The 21089-nt window shown below is 41.8% G+C and overlaps 1 long non-coding RNA gene and 1 pseudogene across 2 annotated transcripts in view; both read right to left on the bottom strand.

The window, feature by feature from the left end:
• The window catches only part of LOC309642043, a 371803-nt gene that overhangs the window by 212215 nt on the left and 138499 nt on the right, over positions 1-21089 (bottom strand). The gene's annotated exons all lie outside the window — the stretch shown is intronic.
• Positions 11284-20246, bottom strand: LOC309641988 (lipoyl synthase, mitochondrial pseudogene; annotated as a pseudogene). The gene has a single exon. The product of its transcript is annotated as a lipoyl synthase, mitochondrial pseudogene (transcript).

The raw sequence follows: 21089 nt of genomic DNA, 5'->3' as shown, positions 1-21089 counted from the left end.
GCCAGCATGAGAATGAAGTTAACACATGGAGCCATACAGAGTCAAGGTGATCTCAAAGTAAATGACATCATTAACCTCTGGATAAAACTGCCTAAAGTTTATTTTACTTTGGATAATTTAATTTATTTAAGCCAGGAAATTTCTCTTTTTATTTAAGTCACTTTGTGTTGAATTTTCTTTTGAGAGTTTCAAAAAGACTTCTGAGAACTTGATGCGAATTTTGTTGAGACGGGAAAGGTTCATGCTATATAACAGGGAATGGCAGGAGGAAAAAATCATGAGGATAAAATGAAAGGAGTGTTGGAGTGAAGGTTTGGCTGGAGGAGAATATTTATTGGAGGAGCAGAGGGGCATAAAGTTGTACCGATTGGTTAGTGTACGTTTTTAGAGGTCTGGAAATGTCAAACTAAATAATTTGAACTTTCTTCTGCAGGCAGATGGTGTATAAGATGGTTTCTGAACATGGAAGTTGAATCAATTAACATGATGTTTTAGGTTAATTAACAGTGAAGTGCAAATTATATCGGAAGGGGACAGAAATCAGATCAGAATTGACTGCCTTGATGTTTCCCAATGCAATCAAGAGGAGAGACCTAGCTTCTCATTTCTGGACTGGGATTCATTCCATCCTACTTACCTAACCTGGCCTTCTTCCTGTTCCTAGAACAGACCAGACTCATTCTACTTGAAGGCTTTTGCATTGGCTGTTTGCTCTGTCCCAGACGCTTTTTATTCCCGATCTTTGCATGGCTGGCTCCTTATCATTCAATCCTCAGCTCAACTGTTGCCTCTTCAAGAAGACTTCCCTGACCAGTCAATCTAGAATAGCCTCTTGTCCCTCTGTCAGACTGGCTTAATTTGATTCTCAGTAAACTAAGTACCATCTGCTAGATTTCTCATTTATTTATTTATTTTTGTAGCCCCTCCCTTCCCTGCCCCAACTGCAAAATAAGCTTCATAAGAGCAAGGAGCTTGTCGGGTTTTCATGGCCATTTCTCCAGTACCCTATAGGAGCTCAAATAAATATATGTGGTATAAATGATTAATAAATTTGGCTTTGAAGTTTTAAAATTGCTGAAACATTGACTCAATAGTTTAAATAACTTTCAGATGAGCAAAATTAAATAATTTGGCTAATCGGGAGAGAAACTATTTCCAAATTTAATTTTGCTCAAAAGGCAGGCAGGAGTGGAAGAACTAAAATGCATATTTTTCTCAATGTTCCGAAAAGACAAGAGTAATTTTCAAAACAACACTCTTGTCTCCTAAGGCTGTTTCCACCAGAAATGCCCTGGGCATAAAGAAAAGCTCTAGGGAACTTTGAGGGAATATATTTAAGATTTTCTCTTTCCATTTTCCCTAGTGGCAGTTTCATTTCAAGGCCAGCGGTCTATAACTAGCTCTAGTTTTCTAGAGCAACTTACGTCTCTCAAATGATTCAGAATCAGACTCTTTTGTCATTACTAGAACTGAGCCCCTGATTTGTTGTCTAGCAGTGGATACCTCTGTGTTCCTTGCCCCCACCAAAGTGCCTCTGACCTCAGCATGAAGCTCTCCCACTATTAATTATTTTTCTTGAAATATGCCACAGTGCATTTACCAGCTCATTATGAGAAATCTTTGTTGCATACAATGAAGACCGAACAAGCCTCAACAAAGTAATGAAGGAGCACATTCTGTGATGCAGAGAACTTTCTAAGCCAGCCTTTCTTCATGACTCTCCTGGGGTGCTATTATTTATAATATACCCCTGTGACTTTTTCTGAGATTATAATGAATGAGCTTGTGTACATTTCTGATCTGCTTCTTTGACTGAATTCACTGGTAAATTATTTGAAGTGGGCTATCCAGGCCATGTGAAAAAAGATCTGTGTTACCTTGAAGGAACTGGCAAGGCTGGGTAGATTGGCCACTAAATAAATTCAAATTACAAATATAGTAACAGCTCAAAAGGGACAAATCTTAATTTACTGTCAACCAAGGTTGGGAATGAAACTCTAAGTGCCTGATAAATATGTCTGACTTACTAAAATTTTTATAGTGAGTACTATATAAAATTACTGGGATATTGGCTGGAATTTGGAAATTTTTGTCACCCAGAAATTTTTGCCTTCCTCCCTCTTCTCCTTCTTCCATTCCCCTCCCCCTACCTTCTCCTTCTTAATAGTTTTATTACTTATTATGGCATTTAATCAGGAATGTCTTTTGAACACGTACCCTTTTTAAAAAAGGCCTCTTTTTAAAGTAAAAACCTCAAGGAAATTAATGGAGTATAGAATAGTAATTTTTATAACTATTTGTATAGTTTAAAATGTTTGACCAACACTATGTGTTTCTAAAGTAAGTAATTTTTTTTTTTTTATTCTTGGAGAAGATATAGTTCTCCCATAAATAATTTGTAAAAGTTGTAATGAACCATTTTTTTAATTAACTGACATGCATACTGGAAAAGTTAATGTACCATAAACTAAATATGCATAAGTTTATTAGAGGGTGTGCCTGAATTTAAAATTATCTTAATAAATGTGTGCATTTAACTGACTGGTTACATCGGGAAGCTATTTATTTCAGTGATGGTGACTCTCCTAAAACGTTTTTGGACTGTCTCTTTGGAGGAGAGAGTCCAAAATCAGTGTTAAAAAGTACAAGATCAACTCGTGTTATAATCTTTGGGATTATGAAACGAAACAAGAAGAGATTCTACAGCACTTTGATTGATTTTCTTGTGCGGTTCAGAGAGTATGGGAAGTCACATTTTGTAGTACAATAAATATTCCTGTTTCCTATTTGGTTACTGTCTAATTTGCTTCTACTCTTTAGAGGGTAATGTTTCAGATTCCTAGTAATCATTTGACTTCATTCCTCTTTTGGAGCCAAGGAACCCCTTCCACCACTGCAGGATACAGAAGAGGGCATTTGCAGGCATTCTGGGGTGCATTTTAAAGGCATCTCATCTCCCATCCCTGCAGAAACCACTGTACTGCAACAGCAAGTTAATGGAAGACTATAAAGTAAGAAAAAAACTGTTAACTCCACGTCCCTGAGATAAAAATCTGCCCTTTAACTATGCATCTCTGAGTTCTCTAACAATGAACACAGACAAATTTATAGGGGGCCAAGACAGTTCACTAGTGAAACAAAGAAATAGTGGGAAATTTATGGATTTCAGACACAAAAATAAAGACAGGACTGTACTTGAATGAGGATAGGGACACCACCTCATTAATCCTGGTTTCATCAGCATCCTTGATTCATTAATTCATTAAATATATATTCAGCATCTACTCTTCATAAATATCTGCATCATAGGATTATCACACATTTTACTTCTTGATATGATATCCTATACTAGAAATAACTATTTTAAAAGTCTTATTTCTTATGAAGTAAGAAATAACTTGGGAGATGATTTGATAGAAGAAAAGTGAGATCTGAAAGTTAAGGAATTATTTAACAAATTCAGATTTACCCAGAACAATTCGGTTTAAACCCAATTACCAAAAAGTTGCAGTTTTTAATGTTAATGGATAAAGAAGGTAGATAATCCCTAGATTATCTAACAAACCTAAAATGAACCATTGCTTAAAATGAAGATTTAGCAAAAATGTCTGATGAGTGTCCCTTTTTTGTTTTTCCTGTCCCCACTATGGAGAGGGTGCCGATGAACAGCAAAGAGAAGAAAAATGAAAGAGACTGGTGACTCCACCTTGACCACTGCTGGGTGGTCACATTGTTAATTTAGTAAATGGGAAAGCTTATGGTAAAAAGTGCTTTATAAATCAGCAGGATTTAGTTGTTACTGTTACTATTTGTATTATAGTCCCTTGAGTGGTCCTCTATTTCTGAGAGCAGATTAAAAATAAGCAGCCCTAAACTCTAGTGGGTATAAATTCGGAGAAAACTCAGCAGGGATTTTTTTTTTTTTTTTTTTTTTTAAAATATGAGGGTTGTTTAAACAATGAGTTAATGGCAGCCACAGAAACACACTCTTTGACAATCTGCAAAGTCTGAGTCGTTCTGGGATGGCTTCGCTGCAGGCCTCGCTGAGGGAAGGAAGCCAGCTTTCAGGGTGTGATGACCTTGACATGTTTAAAATCACCCAGCTCACTCAGAATCAAGACATATGCCTAGCATGCTAAACTAGCAAAGGGAAATGAAGCATCGTTTAATCTGTCCTCCTACAGAAAAAAAAAGAGTTTATTTTGAAAGAGTTTTTAAAACTGTCAATCACCGGACTCAGGACGATGCCCAGGAGACCCTCTGAGTCGGTCAGCTGTACCCTGTGACCAGGTGAGATGATGAAAACCTGCAGATATGGGAAAGCCCTGGCTCCTTCCACACACAGAAGCAGCCCTACTGTGCCCATGGATGCGTACACTACTGTAAAACCATATCAGGCGCCATCCCTCAGGACTGCGCATCTTCTTCCAAAACTTGTATCGTTTCATTAAGTCAATCCTCTTCCAAAACTGGTATTGTTTCATTAAGTCAAAAAATACTCATTTAGCAATGACCATATGCAAGACTGAGTTAGGTACTGTTGGAAATGCAAAGGAAGAGGTTATGAAACCCTTTTTCAAGAGCTTAGAGTCTGGTCCAGGGCTTCTCACCCTCACACTGTTGAGGTTTCTTTGCAGTGGGGGCTGTTCTGTGCTTTGCAGGATTTTTAGCAGCATCTCTAGCCCCCACCCACTATAGATGCCAGTACTACCCTCCTCCCTCCCTCTGTTCTAATTGTGACCAGCAAAATCATCTCCTGGTATTTCTCCATTGCCTGGGCAATGTCACCTGGGGTCAAAATCGCCTCTCTTTGAGAAGCACTAGTCTAGTACAAATGATAAAACATGTACATAAATAACACTAAGATAGTCAATGATGGACAAGAAATACAGATAAGTGCTATGGACGATTACAGCAAGTAAAGATTTCTTTTGGTTGCAGGCTTCCTGGAGAAGAAAGCATTTACAAGAAAGTCTTCAAGAATTCCTAGAATTTAGAAATAGAATGAAGAGAAGGGCAGCCCATGCTGAGGGAACAGGAGGTACCAAGGAATGGAGGCATGGACGGCATAGTTAGCCTGTAGGAAATCATGTCAGATGGGGTATCGGGGCAGTTCCTGGAAGGTCACTTACCTCTGATTAACAAGGGTTTATTCTGTGCTTCGGTTCTGATGGGGACATTCCCCTAGGGATAAACTGTGGGTCAGAGGTATTGGAGTTGGGAGGATATTGAGAGCTGGATTGTAGGGTTGGCCTGGGTAGTGGGTTATTAAGAGTCTAGGAGACAGTGAGTGGCAGGGTTAGGAGAATACAGACCTGCCAAAAATTTAAAAGGTAAACTTAAAGTTTAGGATTAAAAAGAAAGAGGAATCAAATATGACCCAGCTGTTTGGAGCTTGGTGGTATTATTAATAGAAATGGAAAGTGTTAGAGAAAAGCAGAGGTAGGATTACTCTGTAATGGCCTGTATGGGAAAAGAATCTAAAAGAGTGGATGTATGTATAAGTGATTCACTTTGCGGTACACCTCAAACTAACAACACTGTAAATCAACTATACTCCAATAAAAATTTAAAAAAATTTTTTAAATAAAAAAAAAAAGATTAGAGGAAGATAAATCAATTTGGGCCACACTCCATTTGAGATGCTCGTGGGCTACTCCAGTGAACAGATTCAAGAGAGAGGTAGAGATCCACTTCTGGGTTTGGGAGGGAGATCAGAGCAGGAGAATTTGGGGATCAGATCCTCTTACAGCTTTTTTCTCCTGTCTCCTGCTACTTCTTACTTTCCTTTTTCACCTCCTCTTTCCACCTCTGAATCTGTGGTTGACACCTGTTACTTCTCTCTATATATTAGTTCTTTGAACGATAACGGTAGTAGTAATAACAATAACAACAGCTGTCATTGATTAACTGACTATTCTGTTTCAGGCAAGGAACAGTTGCCTCCTGCTGGTCTTTTCCTCTCCCCCCAGCAACATGCCCCATCAGCTGATCCAGCCCACCAACCTCCCTTATTCCTTGGAAAATGCCTTGTTTGTGTTGTCTCTCTCATTTAATCTTAATAATCCATGCAAGGGCAAAATTATCATTCCCATTTTCAGATAAGAAAATAGAGGCCCAAAGATATTACATTGGTTTCTCTGACCCCCAGCTGGTACGTGACATAGGCCATGTTCACACACTAATCACACACTGAGATGACTCTTTCCACTGCAACAAGGGTGAACAAATGACCGCCCAGAGGCCAAATCCAGCCCCTACTCGTTTTTCTATCCCCTGTGAGCTAAGAATGGTTTTTACATTCTAAATGGTTGAGAAAAGAATCAAAGAAGAAGAATATTCTATGATGTGGGAAAATTATGTGAAGTTCACATTTCAGTGTCCATTGATAATATTTTCCTGTGACCCAGTCATGCCCATTTGTCTGTGTTGTTGACGGCTGCTTTTGCCCTAGTGCGGCGGGCATGTGTCTAGATGTGACAGAGACATATGGCCCACAAAACCAAAAATATTTACTATTTGGTCCTTTACAGAAAAGGTTTTCCATCCCCTGCGCTGCGATATACTGTTCTGAACACTTCATCTAATCTATGGATTCAACTCTCACCTCTGTGCGCGAACTCTCACGTTGGGAGGAAAAAGAAGGAGGGGTTAAGGCAGCGCTCACTCCTCCAACTTATATAGTCCTGCTATATAAATATCTAGTCCTGCTAATGGTCCTGCCTGTAAAGTCCCAACAACCCTACGCAGGTAGGAAACACAGTACCCGTGTCAAAAAAGTGACAGAATATGAAGCGTGAGAGTAAATGAAGTCAGCCACATTAATTGTGAAACACAATTCAGTGTGTCTGTATTTTTCCTGAGGTAGTGTAAAAAAAAAAATCAAATATTTTTAAGATGCAAAATAAAAACCTATAAAATCTATGATGACTGAGAAGAGAAAATAAATCTTTCCATAAAGTTGGAGGGGGTAACAGATTCTTTGAGGGCTCCACACCTAGCACAGTACTTGTTACATTGTAGGTCCACAGTAGAAACTCAATCAATATTTGTTGAAAAATGAATGAGTGGATGGATGCAGGCAGGAGGGGCTAAACCAATACAAAAATCAGCATAAGAGAAGAGAATATGTAGAAGGTGGATCTTCATTTTCTAAGAGTTGAGGGAGGCTGTGGGCTGGAGGTGAGCTGACGGGACATAAGGGCAGGACAAGCAGGAGGCAGTGATGAGCTCAATATTCCAACAAGAACATTAATATTCCAGAGTTTCTGAAGCTTGCCTCCCAGATGCTGAGCCTGCCTCTGAATTCAGCTTCTAATTTTTCGTTTCTTTATTTTTCCTGGTCTTCCTCCACACTGAAGACAATTTGTTCACAATTTTCTGCAAATGAGATGACAGAATGGGGTGCATATTCCCAAGGCACACACTTGAAAAACTGCCTCCTCTCAAGTTTCAGGTTTATTCTGAAGCCATTTTCGGGTCTGGCCCATCATATTAGCTTCAGAGATGCACCACAAATGTGAGTTAATATTGTGGTGGTTTCATTATTGCCCTCAGCTGCCCATTTTAATAACTGTAATTTTCTAATACATTTATTTATTATTTATTTTCCTAAAGAAAATTTTAATCTTTTGGGAGAATTCACTAAAAAAAAAAAGGACGGAAATCAATTCATTTGTGAGGCATTGCCCTGCACTTAAATATGGGTTGCTCAGACAGCCCGTGTGAGGTACAACACACTGGAATCCATGTCACCTAGACATATTGACAAGGCTTTCTCAAATATATCTTCTACCCCCTTTCTAATCTATTATCTTTCTTTGCCTTCGCCCCTTCTCTTTTGGCTTCTTTTTCTTCTGTTTTGCTTAATCTCCTTAATGAAGTGACACTGTTATTCATATTTGCATCCCTCACATAGTAGTTGCTCAATAAATGCTTGAAATAGTGAATGTTTTGCTCTTCCTTTTTACTCTCTTTTGCTCGTCTCTTTCCTCATACTTCGCCCTTTCTGCTCAGAGGGAACAGTACACATCAAGTCACAACTATAGACCCCTGTAGAACTTTGCATAAGAACTTTGCCCCAGCACCCCTTAGTGTCATCATTTTCATCACACCAACCTTCTCCCTGGTGTACCCAAGTTTCCTAGTTTCTATTCCTAAACTGACACTTCCCAGTATATGTTCTATGGAGCACAGTCATGAGAAGTTAATTTGTCCAAAGCGACAAAAAATCCATGGCCACCTTATTTTGTTTAAATGTTTTACCAAGTATTTCTCAAAGTCTTTGAAATTTGATTTTTCAAAGCCTTTATGTGCCAGTAAGAATCTCCAACAGCAGGTAGAGAATGCAGTACTTTTCAAATGTTTGACCAGAGAATTTATCTCCCTCCTCTCTCAGCCCAGAACTTCTCACAGAGACACACTTGCAAAGTGCTCCCCAACCCATTTGGCAAACATTCAGGACAGGGTACACTTCACTTAGGATGCAGGCATCTGCTGGACAAGGTTCATTCCCTGCACAGAGAAGGGACTGAGATTGATATAGAAATTTGAGAAGAGAATTAATATTTATTGAAGATCTACTCAGTTGCAGACATCATGCTAGGGACTCTGATAATATTAATAATTATAACAAAAATATACATTGACATGTTTTATCTCATTTAGTATGTATCCCTTCATTAATACCATGAGGCAGATACTATTCCCTTCATTGTATAGATGGTGAAACAGTGGCTCAGTTGGTTGACCTGTCCATGGCCCACAAGCTAGCAAGGAGCAGACCTAAAATTCCAGCCCACATTTTGTTTGAAATGAAACCAAAGCCGGAACACTTTTTCTTACACTGACGACTTGAGCAACTGTGGCAACCATCAGCCAATCTATCTCATATGTAATAGTGAAAATAGGCACAAACACAATTAAGAAAGAAGTCTTAGACAAATAGTGGACAAGGAGTTGGAGAATCAGGCAGGACTACTGGGTATGGTTGTTCAGGTTGTGCACTGCACCATTTGAGTGAAGTCATATGAATGGCACTCTCTACAAGAAAGAGTACAGTATTCAATGTCAGCAGACATATATGCCAGCTCTGGGAAAGGTAGCCAGGTACCATAGTACTTTGAGTTTCAGATGCAAATGTAAATTTTGAGCAAGAACTCAGGACAGAATAATAACCAGTTTTAGGAAAACAATATGTTATATGTGAAAATGCACTAAAAACATATGAGAAACTTGGATATAGTGCAGATTGGCCAGAAAGAGCTGATACTTTGAGATAAAGCAAAGATCTAGCAGGGAGTCACTTTGCCACTTTCATAATAATCATGTTCCTAATATCTGTGGATTTACTCCCCTTCCCTTTTTCCTTTATTTTTTACCAGCTTCTGTCTTTAAGAGTTTCCACTTAAGCTGCTGTGTTCTCCACTGATGGCTGAGCTGGTCCTGACTGGGGCAGAAAGAGATATCAGTAACCTCACACACATTATCTGGTAGAGTCTGAATGTGATGCTTTGGCCTTCAACCCAGGTCCAGTGTGCCAGGATTAGCCTCTGAATCCCAGCCTCTCTCTTCTCCTGCCACATTGGCCCAGCCATACAACAGGTTCTCCGTGTCCAACACCCAAATTCCTTGCTGAGGCCGGCAATTTGCTGTGAAAACCAGATTTCTTATTAGGTTTTGTCCTCAGTGAGCCCTCACCTAACTTCTGCAGGAGACTGGAAGATTACTGGCCAAGATTTCCATTGTGCGTATTGGAAAACACACAAGCTTTGGTGTTAGACCCTCCTCGGTACAAATTCCAGCCTTGTCGCTTACTAGCTGTGTAACCTAGGGCAAGTTACATAACCCTGTTGGACTTTACCGTTCTCATCTGTGAAAGGAGCACACTGTGGACGCCCTCACATGAGTTAGATCATCTATAAGGGCTCGGATGACTCTTCCCCTTCTTCTCTGAGGAGGACTCATGGGGTAGGTATTTGTTAGGATGTTTTTCATTGCAGAGAATGGTTACTCAACTCAAAGTTATTCAGACAGTGAGGACATTTATTGGCTCATACAAAAAGGAATCCAGCCTCAAGGTTGGTCGATCCTACCATTTAATTGTGTCATCAACAGCTTAGGTTACCTCTATCTCTTCACACAGCCATCTACAAAGAAGACTTCATCCAAAGGTGAATTCTCTACTTGGTAGTGTGGTGGCTTCGAGTAACAATCGGTGCCACATGCTTTTCCATTCACTTTTGGAGGAGGGTGAGGAGAGAGAGAGAGATCTTTGAACCTGAGCTCTGGAACCCAAGTCCTTCCAATTCATTTGCTTGGACCAATTTTAGTCATAACAATTATTGATGCAAAAATTGCCTGATAGGGAAATGTTAGATACTGACTGGTCTAAGTTCCTGAACCATCACTGGTCAATGGATTACCATGATTGACTAAGGCCAATAAGGGCCATTCTCAACCCTAAATGCTCTGGCTTTGGTTTCAAACAAGATGTGGACTGAAATTCTAGGTCTGCTCCTTGCTAGCTTGTGGGCCATGGACAAGTCAACCAACTGAGCCACTGTTTCACCATCTATACAATGAAGGAAATAGTATCTGCCTCATGGTATTAATGAAGGGATACATTTTTTTCCTTAGATTCTACAGGGTGAAAAACCCTGAGCTTCAGTTCAGATCCCTACTCTGGCGATTACCAGTGGGGTTACCATTTCTGAACTTCAATTTCCCCATCTAAAAATAGGAGATAAAAATAGTACCCATCTCATTAGCTGGTTTTGAGGATTTGGTGAAATAAAATTTGTGAGGCTCTTAGCACAGAGCCTGGCAGGTGCGTTATTAACAGTACCAGGAACACCTACAAATTCTAGACGTTATTTTTACTGTCTATGCCTAGAAATGCAGTGCCACTTCCTGTAAGATTCGATTGTTATCTGATTGCTGGATTCCTGCCATGGGCCCCTCTGCACCAGGTTGGCTGACTCGCATGTGAATGCTTTATACCCTCTTTATATTATTCATCTGACTGTTCAGCTACTCATGAGGAGTTGACTAGATTGGTCCCTTCCCCCCCCCCCCCACCTCACTGGCCCATCCAATCTAGATTTATACCTCTTCCCTGAGGGCATAGGATATTGAAATCCCTCTTTGCTTTGCGGCATAGCAAACTCGTATTTTGATAATTTTCTTGGTAACCAAGAAATGATGAATGATACACATGGCCAACTGGCTGGGCAACCAGGGTCTTCTATCTTATACTGGCATTGAATAAAAAATGTCTTCTAGGGCTTCCCTGGTGGCGCAATGGTTGAAAATCTGCCTGCCAATGCAGGGGACACGGGTTCGAGCCCTGGTCTGGGAAGATCCCACATGCCGCGAAGCAACTAGGCCCGTGAGCCACAACTACTGAGCCTGCGCGTCTGGAGCCTGTGCTCCGCAACAAGAGAGGCCGCGACAGTGAGAGGCCCGCGCACCGCGATGAAGAGTGGCCCCCCGCTTGCCGCAACTAGAGAAAGCCCTCGCACAGAAACGAAGACCCAACACAGCCAAAAATAAATAAATAAATTAAAAAAAAAAAAAAAAACCAACCAGAGGGGCTAGTTACATTAAAAAAAAAAAAAAAAGAATGTCTTCTACGGTTCTGATTGCTAAGATGCCAACTACCCAGAATTGAAAATTTCTGTTTGACACCTGCTTTTAAGCTAGACTTGCTTTATTAGCATCCCAACCAGTATCATTACTGCATCTCTTATCGTCCCATCTCTTCCAGAGATGGATATCACACATCCTCAGGTGTTTTTAAATTCCCACAGGTTTTACTCCTTAAATAGGGTTCTTCCTCTTCTGGTATGTCATTGTTATCCAGAAATATTAAATCCTATTTCTTCCACTTGTTTTGATAACATGAACAATTCTTTTCAATCTACCCAGTTATATTCTGAAAGGTGTAATGAACTCTATGGGTTTGCAAATTTTCGTATTTTAATTTCTGATCCTTTCTTCCTCTTTCTTGCTCCTCACCGTGGAAGACTGGGAGTGACATACAATGTGCAGTCCTTTAAAAATGTCTACTATGCTTGTAGTGATGAATAGCTCGTGACAACGGCTCTTGGCTGTTCAAAAGATTGCAAGAGGAAGCTGGTGGCTAGTCCGCTGCGAAAGTCCGGGAGACCCAGAGGCTACAGTGGCAGTTTCATGCTGGCCTGTGGATAGGCGTAAAGGTTACAAACAGATGGTCACTGGAGTTAGAAGCGGATATTTTCATTTTCAAAATGGCAGACACAGCACCAGGACCCTACTGGCAGCGTACCCCATCACAGTGGGAGAAACCAGAGCTCGGTGGCAGCCTTTGGCCTCACCGGGAGAGGAGTAGTGTGCGCTACCAAGGGAACATTTGGGAGGGTGGCCCTCCCCTCCCCGGGGCCCTGAGCACAGAGGTGCACTGCTGGCTGAGACCTACATCTGGGAGGGTGATGGCCCACAAAGAGGCCACAGACTGTGGCCAGAAATGGTGCCAGACAAATGTTGGAAAAAAGTCCTCCTCATCCCCAGAAAGATGTCTTAAGGGATGACACTTCCTTAAGGAGAAGTATTTGAAGTATTTGTATTTGAAGGAGAAAGAACAAAATCTAGGTGACAGATACTGCTGCATTAATAGAGGACCAAAGGGAGAGGGGGATTTATTCGCTCGAACGCGTTGGTGTTACCGTCCTCGTTTTATACTGTCTGGTGTGCAGCTGCCCCCAGGAAGGGGGACGGCGGCCTGGAGTCCAGCACCATCTAGGAGAATCACAGCTGTGCACTTTGATAAAGAAAAGAAAGAGGGAACTGAGCACAGTTAGGGTAGCTGCATGTGCTTACGCACACTCCGGTGCACGTGAGGACAGGGGCGCAGGCACACCGCTCAAAAGGGGACAGCGTAGAAGATGCAGCCCTTGAGGGAGGAAAGAAGCGTGACCCCTTTACTTGGCTTTCTTTCAGGCTGGGATGGTAGAAGCCTTCTCTCTCCTTGCAGATTGAAATCTCTAAACATTCCAGTACCTCGGTCTCTGGCATTTCTGCCCCCAGGGTCTTTGCTTAAAGGATTTTGCTGCTTATCTCACTGGCTCCTGATGGTACACAGCCCCTGTCTGCTCACATGCGCACCAGGGCTGAGCTTCTGTGACTCCTGCCCTCCGGCCACTGCAGAAGCTATAAGCCCTCAGGAGAGGGTGAAAAGATCAAAGGATGCGTCTCTGAAGTTGTGAGAATCTGGGGCTTACGGGGAACCAAGCTCGATTTACACTGAAGCTTTGCTGGGATCATTTCCCGCTGACATATTCAGGATGCTGGCGGAGGCTTCCACTTGCCCTCTTCATTCGCAGTGGAGCTATTTCAGAAGTTAATTAACCTGGGCTATTTCCCTCCTTTGGAACTCCAGATGGGCTGAAAATTTGCCTTTTAAAAATGACCCACATCCTGGGAAATGGCGAAAACAAACCCTCTTCCATTTTTATTTTGGAAGGCTCACTTTTTTCTTTAACTCACTTAATAATTATTAATTTACCTCTACCACATTTAGATTTGTTAATACATATTTTTAAATTGCCTATGTTGCGCAAATTGCTATGTTAGGCACTTTGAAGAACACAGAGAAGTGGAAAACCCAGTCTTTGACCTCAAGGAATTTGCAGTCTTGGTGTGATTATAAAACCTGAAATGAAAATTGATGCAACATTTTATATTATGTGAAAAGTCCCAAACGATTGGGATAAGCAGTAAATGCTCTGAGAATTTCTGAATCACATATTCCCTTTCTGTCACTTTGCTGTTTGGAGTTAGTGTGCTTCTGAACCCTGCGTTCACCAACCGTCACTGTGTGACCTTGGACGAGTCTCTTGCCCTTTCCAAACCTCAGTTTCTTCTCTTGCAAAAAAAGGGGGGAAATAATATAAACCTCTCAGGAGTTGAGGGGAATTAAATAATTTCATGTATAAGAAGCTTTCAGCATGGTGTCTGGCACATAAACGGTGCTGAACAAAAGCTGTTATAATTGTTAAACCCTTGGCAATTTTATTTGCTCCTCAGCGCTCTGAGCAGGCCGATGGCTGAAAGCTCCCAGACACAGGCCCCATGATTAGTACAGCACTTGGTTTTCAGGATTTTTAATGCTACCTGGGGCAAAGGATCTGGGAAAATGTTTAAATTCTGAGTATCCCTTGCTTCCTACTCCCTCCATTCTTTAATCCCTAAAATAAATGTGGGGTTAGGGAATCTGACATACAGTTGACCCAAGGCTTCACCTAATGAAGTGCCCCAGACCCTGGACAGCTGTTGGGAAGGACAGAGTCATGGGGGAGGAGCTGCATTCAAAATCTAGAGAGGATATTCCATGAAACCAGCACGAATCCCTGCTTGCAAGGAGGGAGTGATTCAAGAGGAGGAATGTACAGGGATTCCTATGTCTTACTTAGGACAGGTTGCCATGTTATATTTCTTTCCCTTAATTTAGTAGGAAGCATCTGACCACTTTAGTTGGTGCTGATGCCTCAGGAATAGGGCCTGTGAAGATGGAGGTTCCCAATGCTGGTACATATACACAGGTAAATTCCCACTTCTATGTTTTAAAACTTCCCTAAAACTCCCCACCAGCGTTGTGTTCAGAGCTGGGCCTAGTGAGTAATGGCCCCAGGGGAAGATTTCATTTTGCTTTTAGCAGGTTTTCTCCCAGTGGGGTAGGCAAGTAGATGGTCCTCTCTCATGGGCCAGCTTCCCTCCCTTGACCCCAGGATACCCAGCAGCAGCAGGTGGGAAGACAGACAGCTTTGGAAAGCTGATTCTGTCTGGGCTTTCCATGTTGCTCCACTGAAAGCTACTGTGGAAAAGAGCACAAAAGTCTGAGCTCTAACAATCCCTCAGGTTCAAAAATGTATCCGCCTGTGAAATTGTTTCCAGGCCGCAGGGTTTTCTGTCCAGCTCTTCCCAGGCCCTGAGCACCAAAGCCAAGCGTTAGGAGGACAGAGCTCCTGCCTGGATTCTGGAGACTGCTGTTCTCCCATCAGGCTCATGACTGTGTTTACTGGGACTTGTGCTTATATTCAGGGCTGCTTTATGAGCATTCACCATAAGGCCTCTCACCTGGGGGCCAGAAGGGCATTTCGTATTATTGTAGGACACCAGCGTACACCACCCCAAAATAGGCCTCTAGACATAAGGATTGTTTTGAGAAAGAGCAGACAGAAGAGAAGCTCTGAAAAACAGAATAAAAGCTGCCCTCTTGTAAGGACAATCTATACTTGTAAAGGAAATATCCATTTGTGAGGGGGTCTCGCTGTCTGGACCAGGAAGAGAAGGCTGGCTCTAAGTCAGAAGAGGCTTATCCACGGAGAAGGCACAGGCTGCGATCTGTGGAATGAAGTTTACCCTGTTTGCCGTGTCACTGTTCTTGGTCACCTTCCCACCCCTGACCTGCCCCACCACAGTCCTTTCTTTGATGCAGCAGAAGGTGGTATTTCAGCCTGAATTCTAAGCCACCTCCTTGAGTTACTCATTTCCCTTGGTGTGTCCCATGTATGTGAGATATACATGTGAATAAACTTCTCTTCGTGTTTTTCTCTTGGTAATCGGTCTTTTGTTCCAGGGGCCCTGGCCAATAACTTAGAAAGGTAGAGGAAAAATTATTTTTTCCTACCCTGCAGGGTCAAAGTCATGAAGCACCTTTCATTTAGATGTTTAACATGCTCTCCAAATAAACGTCTAGCCAGAGATAAGGGGATCCAAGGACAAGGCTGAAACCCACACCAGACATAGGGTGTGTGTGTATGTGTTTGTGTGCACACAGAATTCTATGAATTTCTTGCGAACAGAATATATTACATTGTATGGGGGGGTGGTTAAAGGTATTAAATTGTTAAATGCCAATATTTAAATCATACAACTTTTGTAACCTTGATTTGGTCTCCCTCCCCCCTTTAAATATAGTACGGTTATAGTCTCCAAATTTGAGAGTGACTTTTTTTTTTTGATTTTCTAGAAGTTTTTAATGTATTTTTAAAATTATACTCTTAACAGTAAACTCTTACAAAGATGTTTTATGATTACATCATAACAAGCAATTGTTCCCTGGGACAAAGAAGATATGCTAAAAGACAAATGAATTATTATAATTAAATATGCACAACTTATTGACATTTTTCTTAAGACAAAAAGACTGGGATATATCCACTGAAGTCTAGGCATTCTGCCATCACTTCTGTTACCAACTGGAGTCAAAGTTTTAAAATTCCTGTGATCTTGAATGTCTTGTTAAGTGTTAGAGGGCTTTTGTTTTATCTTTTAGCCACTAGATTTTTCAGGAAAAATTCACCTGCTTTATATGAAGAACACACCAGAGGGCCACTTGCAGTATAATGAAATCCAAGTTCATTTCCTACTTTTTCCCAGCATTTGAACTTTTCAGGAGTAATGTATTCTTCAACCTTAAGGTGGCACTTTGTTGGCTGCATATATTGTCCTAAAGTCAAAAGGTCCACGTCTGCCTCACGAAGTGCTTTCATCATTGCATATACTTGCTCGTCATTCCCACCTAAAACCCAACATTATAGGTGTTTTAGAAATAACATCAGGTCGAACTTCCTTGGCATGTTTCAGTACACGTAGAGACTGGTCAAAATTGGCCCGGGGATCATGAATTTTCCTCTGTAGTTCTGGAACTGTTTCTACATTATGTGCATACACATCTAATCCTGACAGAGCAACTTTTCCTATTGCTTTAAGATCTCAGAAATCAGGGGGGAGACATTCCACAAGGATTTTCGGATTCCTTTCCTTTAAGTAAGGCACAGTCTTTGCAAAGCGCTCAGCTCCTCCATCAGGCATATCATCTCGATCCACAGACGTCAGGACTACATAATCCAGACCCCACTCTGCAATTGCCTTTGCAGTATTGTAGGACTCATTGGCATCCAGTGGAGGTGGATTTCTTGCAGTCTCAGCAGAACAAAACCTACAACCTCTTGTACATGTGTCACCCATCAACATGATTGGGGCAGTGGCAGTGGCATATTCTCTGCCTCCCCAACACTCTCCAATATTGGAACACTGAGCTTCCTCACACCCTGTATGGAGATTTAAATTCTGCATTGTATTTTTCAGTTTATTGTAATTTTTCCCCATGGGAATCTCTGTCTTTAGCCATGGAGGTAGTCTTAACCGTTCTCCTTTCTGGCATTTTACGCCTCCTTTATATTCATCCCAGGCGTTCTTGTCTGCTAGATCACCAGATACAAAATCTTGAAGGTCTGGTCCATTCTGTAAAAAATCCCTTTTTTTTTTTTAATCTGGCAAGGAACTTACTTGACTGGCCTGCATAAATATCTTCCAAATACCCAGGGGCCCGCGGTGCGGACTGCACTCCCGCAGCATAGAGACATACCTCTCTTTTTTTTCTAGCAGGGCCAAGGGATCACTAATTCCCAGGAAAAGAGAGATGGAAGAAAAAAGAGAGTGACCTATCTTTAAACGGCCTGGGTATGCACCAAAAGTTGCAGTGAGCTTTAATTATGCTGACTATAAACCAAAAATACATGGTACACAGTACGACAAATACAAGGATATTTATGGCAACAAGAGGGTAAACTGATAGAAATTAGAACTGTTTTGGAAAATCTGGAAGGAATGCTGTCATAAGTATGGAAATTTCTCCTAGAAAGTGTAGGTCACTCTATGCCACCCAGGGAGAGTCTTGGTCATCTTTTTCCTCAGCATTGACAGACCATTTTGGTCTCTTGAAAATTATGTAATTTCACATTTCTCCATTCCTCACATTACATCAGACACAATGGATACAGAAGCAACTTGAATATTGTTTGGTTCTCTTTAATGCTAATTACTATTAGTACTGGACTGTACTCATGGACATAGCTATGGTCTAGAGTGTTAACCTTTGACTTTGCACAACCTCAAATCTCAGAGACCAGATCTAGAGGTAACTAGAAATCTGTGAAGTGTTGACTTTCTTACATATACCTAACCCAAACACTAATGCAGAGGGCTGTTTAAAAACAGCTCCCCGAGATGAGGGCTGGAGTGCTTGCCCCTTAAGTGTGCGGATCTGAGAGTTTGGCTCTGAGAGGTGTTTTGGAAATATTTGAATTGGCCTGAATTCCCATGTTCGAGGCAGAACTGTGGGCCCTCGATATGGATTGTTTGTTGTGGTTGCAGTTGCCAACACTGCTTCTCAAATTTTAAAAGACGTGTCAGTCAGTGGTGATGCTATTCTCATCTTTTGTGTATGCTAGAGAAAAGGACATCCCCAGCGGTGGACAGGCTTGAAAGCAAGTGTGTGTGTGTTTGTGGTGAGGAGAGAATGGAAGGCCGGGGTGGGCGGATCACTACCAGACTGATGGAGAGCTCTTTGGTACTTTCCAGATAAAATGCCCCCCCTCCCAAGAAAACTATAGATCAACCTCAACCATGAGCTCTGCTGAGATGTCTTTCACCAAAGGAGCTACTTCTCTTTGTTGAGGGAAAGTGCAATTTTACAAAGATGCTGACTCCAGTTGGTGCCCAAGTCAGTCCCTAACTACGACCTACTGTGAGCAGATCTCTGTGGGTCTCCCAAGGTGGTCAGTGAGCTGAAACCAACATTTCAGAAGATCAGAGACCGAAGGTCCAGCCCTAGGAAGTAAACTGTATGATTATATATTCTGGGAAAAGATAGACTGAGCCTGTGGATAATAATAATTATATAACTGAAGAACCAAAAGGAAAAGAAAAGGGAGTTGATTTATCCCATTACAGACTTAGTGCCTACTAGTTAATATGATTTGATTTCGTCTCTCCTTTAGGCTTCCCTGCCCTCCGCAGGGTTATTTGCCAAAGAGTGAATCATGACATGCACTGGTGTCTCACAAAAATTAGAGAAGACCTAATCACCTCATGAGATAGAAATCATGATCATGAAAATTAGAGAAAACCCCTCTCTGAAAGGCTCCTCAGGAGATGCAAAGAGCTGTAGTTGAGATGATTTCAATGTCATACTCCTTTTCCCTCTCACTCTCTAACTCTCAAATTTCTAGAGAACATTCCCTTAACAGTGGTCAAATAGTAATAATAATAATGGTAACGATAAAGAAGAAACAGATAATAATGACTTGTGGCTGAAAGAAGCCTGAGTACTTAAAAAAAAACTGAACCTGCTGAACAACTTCAGCTTTGCCTGCTATGAGCTGCTATCTTGTAGCAGGATTAAAAAAAAAAAAAATTGCATGATGTAGTTACTAATTATATAACTTGAGAATGAGACACTAGGACATGTATCCAGTCTCTATTACTATCCTAGAGAGAATCAGAACACTGAATTCTAGTAGTGAATGTATCATGTAGAGTGCTACATCAGCTCTTCAAAGGAAAGCATAATTTCTAGGGCTGAGGAAGAAGCAACTAAAATTACAGTTTACATGGAACCGTTTGATCACCGTCTAGGTTAAAATGAGTCTTCTGGTTTCGTTGTTGCTATTTTTCTTTCTTTGCCATGCTGGTGGCTTACTGACTCTGTGTGTGTGAGTGTGTGTGCGTGAGTGTGTGTTCAGTCATTTGCACGTTTGTGTCTGTGGCATGCTTATCTAATCATGGCCTACTCAGGGTCATCATCTACAGTCATACAGATCATGCACTGTGCAAACCCCCTGAATAGGGCCGTGATGCTGCGAGTCAAAATCGGGACCATCACCAGGCCTAATACAGGCCCCTAACAGAGAAGAAAAAAGAACTACCCTCATTTCTCCTGTGAGCAGGGGAAGGAGGTTAAGCAGGGACAAAATTCTTAGCTAAGTTGGAAGGGACTTGGTAGAGGGAGTGAGGAATCTTTTGATCTTCAGTGGTAGGTGTGATCTTAAAGAACCGAAGGTAGATGCTTGGGGCCTTACATAGACATGGTGGTTTCTCTAGCCCTGGGCATTGGCCCAGGAATTTGCAAAGTTCCCAAAGCAGCTATGGAATCAGGTCCTGGCCTGAGAGCACTGGGGCCTGAGCAGTGGAAGCAGCCCTCCCTTCTCCTTGGTCAGTTTCCACCTACCTTCCTCTTTGGCCGTGAAAACCCTTTGGTTTTGGCGATGCCACCCCCATCCCTCTGCGTGAGACTGTGGCCGGAGAAACCAAAGAAACTCATCCTTGGCATTAACTTTGCAATTCTGCACTTAAAGTTTTCCCAAACTTTTTATAACCTTATACTTTCTACTAGAACTTTCAGGTGGGGAGAAAACTTCAGGTGGGGAGAAATTTCAGGTGGGGATCTGATTTGATCCTATTTTAATTGTTTTGAGGGTCATGTCCAGGCACCAGTATTTTTTAAAAGCTCTGTTGACCCTAACATTTATCTTGGGTTGAGAAAGGCTGTGATGGAGTCAGGGAGTGAGCTGGAGCTGGAATCCAGATGGCCTGCTGGGGGCTCTTTACTTTCTACGTGTCCACCTGCGTTGCTAGTACACCCTCTGCAATCCCCTTACTCATCCCAAACCTTTACACAACTCCACTGGGCATCTTTCAACAGGGCTGCTCCAAACCTTCACAAAACTCAATTGAGCATCTTTCAACAGGGCCACTCTTGAGGCTGGAGACCTCTCCTGGCAACCAGAAAAATATGTATGGGAGAAGGTAGCTTGTCTCACTGGGCTGACTACCTTCATGTGACCTAATGCTCCTTCCGAGGGCACACACAAGCCCATCTGCCCTTTCCACAGGGGCTCCACTTTAGTTGGTGCCATCAGGCAAATCCCTGCCTTTCAGGATATTGTCAGGTCTGTACCTAGACTTTGGGGGACTCAAATGTCTGGATCACAATCTGAACGGCAGTATCCTCTCTTTGTGGAATGCCGGGGTCATCCATCAAAGCCACAGAGGAATGGCTGGCATTTTATTGCTCAATCTGGACTCGGAAAATTCTTAGAGAATGGAATTTCTCTAATGAGAGGAGCAATAGGAGTTAGACTAAAGGGACAAGTTAAAGGTTGGGGATAGGTGGGTGTCTGTCTTCTGACTAGGATACTGGTGGTTTGATGACTGAGAAATATGCACTAAGTTATATATTGAGACTCGTGTTTCTGTGAGATCCC

This window comes from Balaenoptera physalus (genome assembly GCF_965194825.1).
Source record: "Balaenoptera physalus genome assembly, chromosome: 13".
NCBI lineage: Eukaryota > Metazoa > Chordata > Mammalia > Artiodactyla > Balaenopteridae > Balaenoptera > Balaenoptera physalus.
This window is presented reverse-complemented; position numbering and strand designations above follow the sequence as displayed.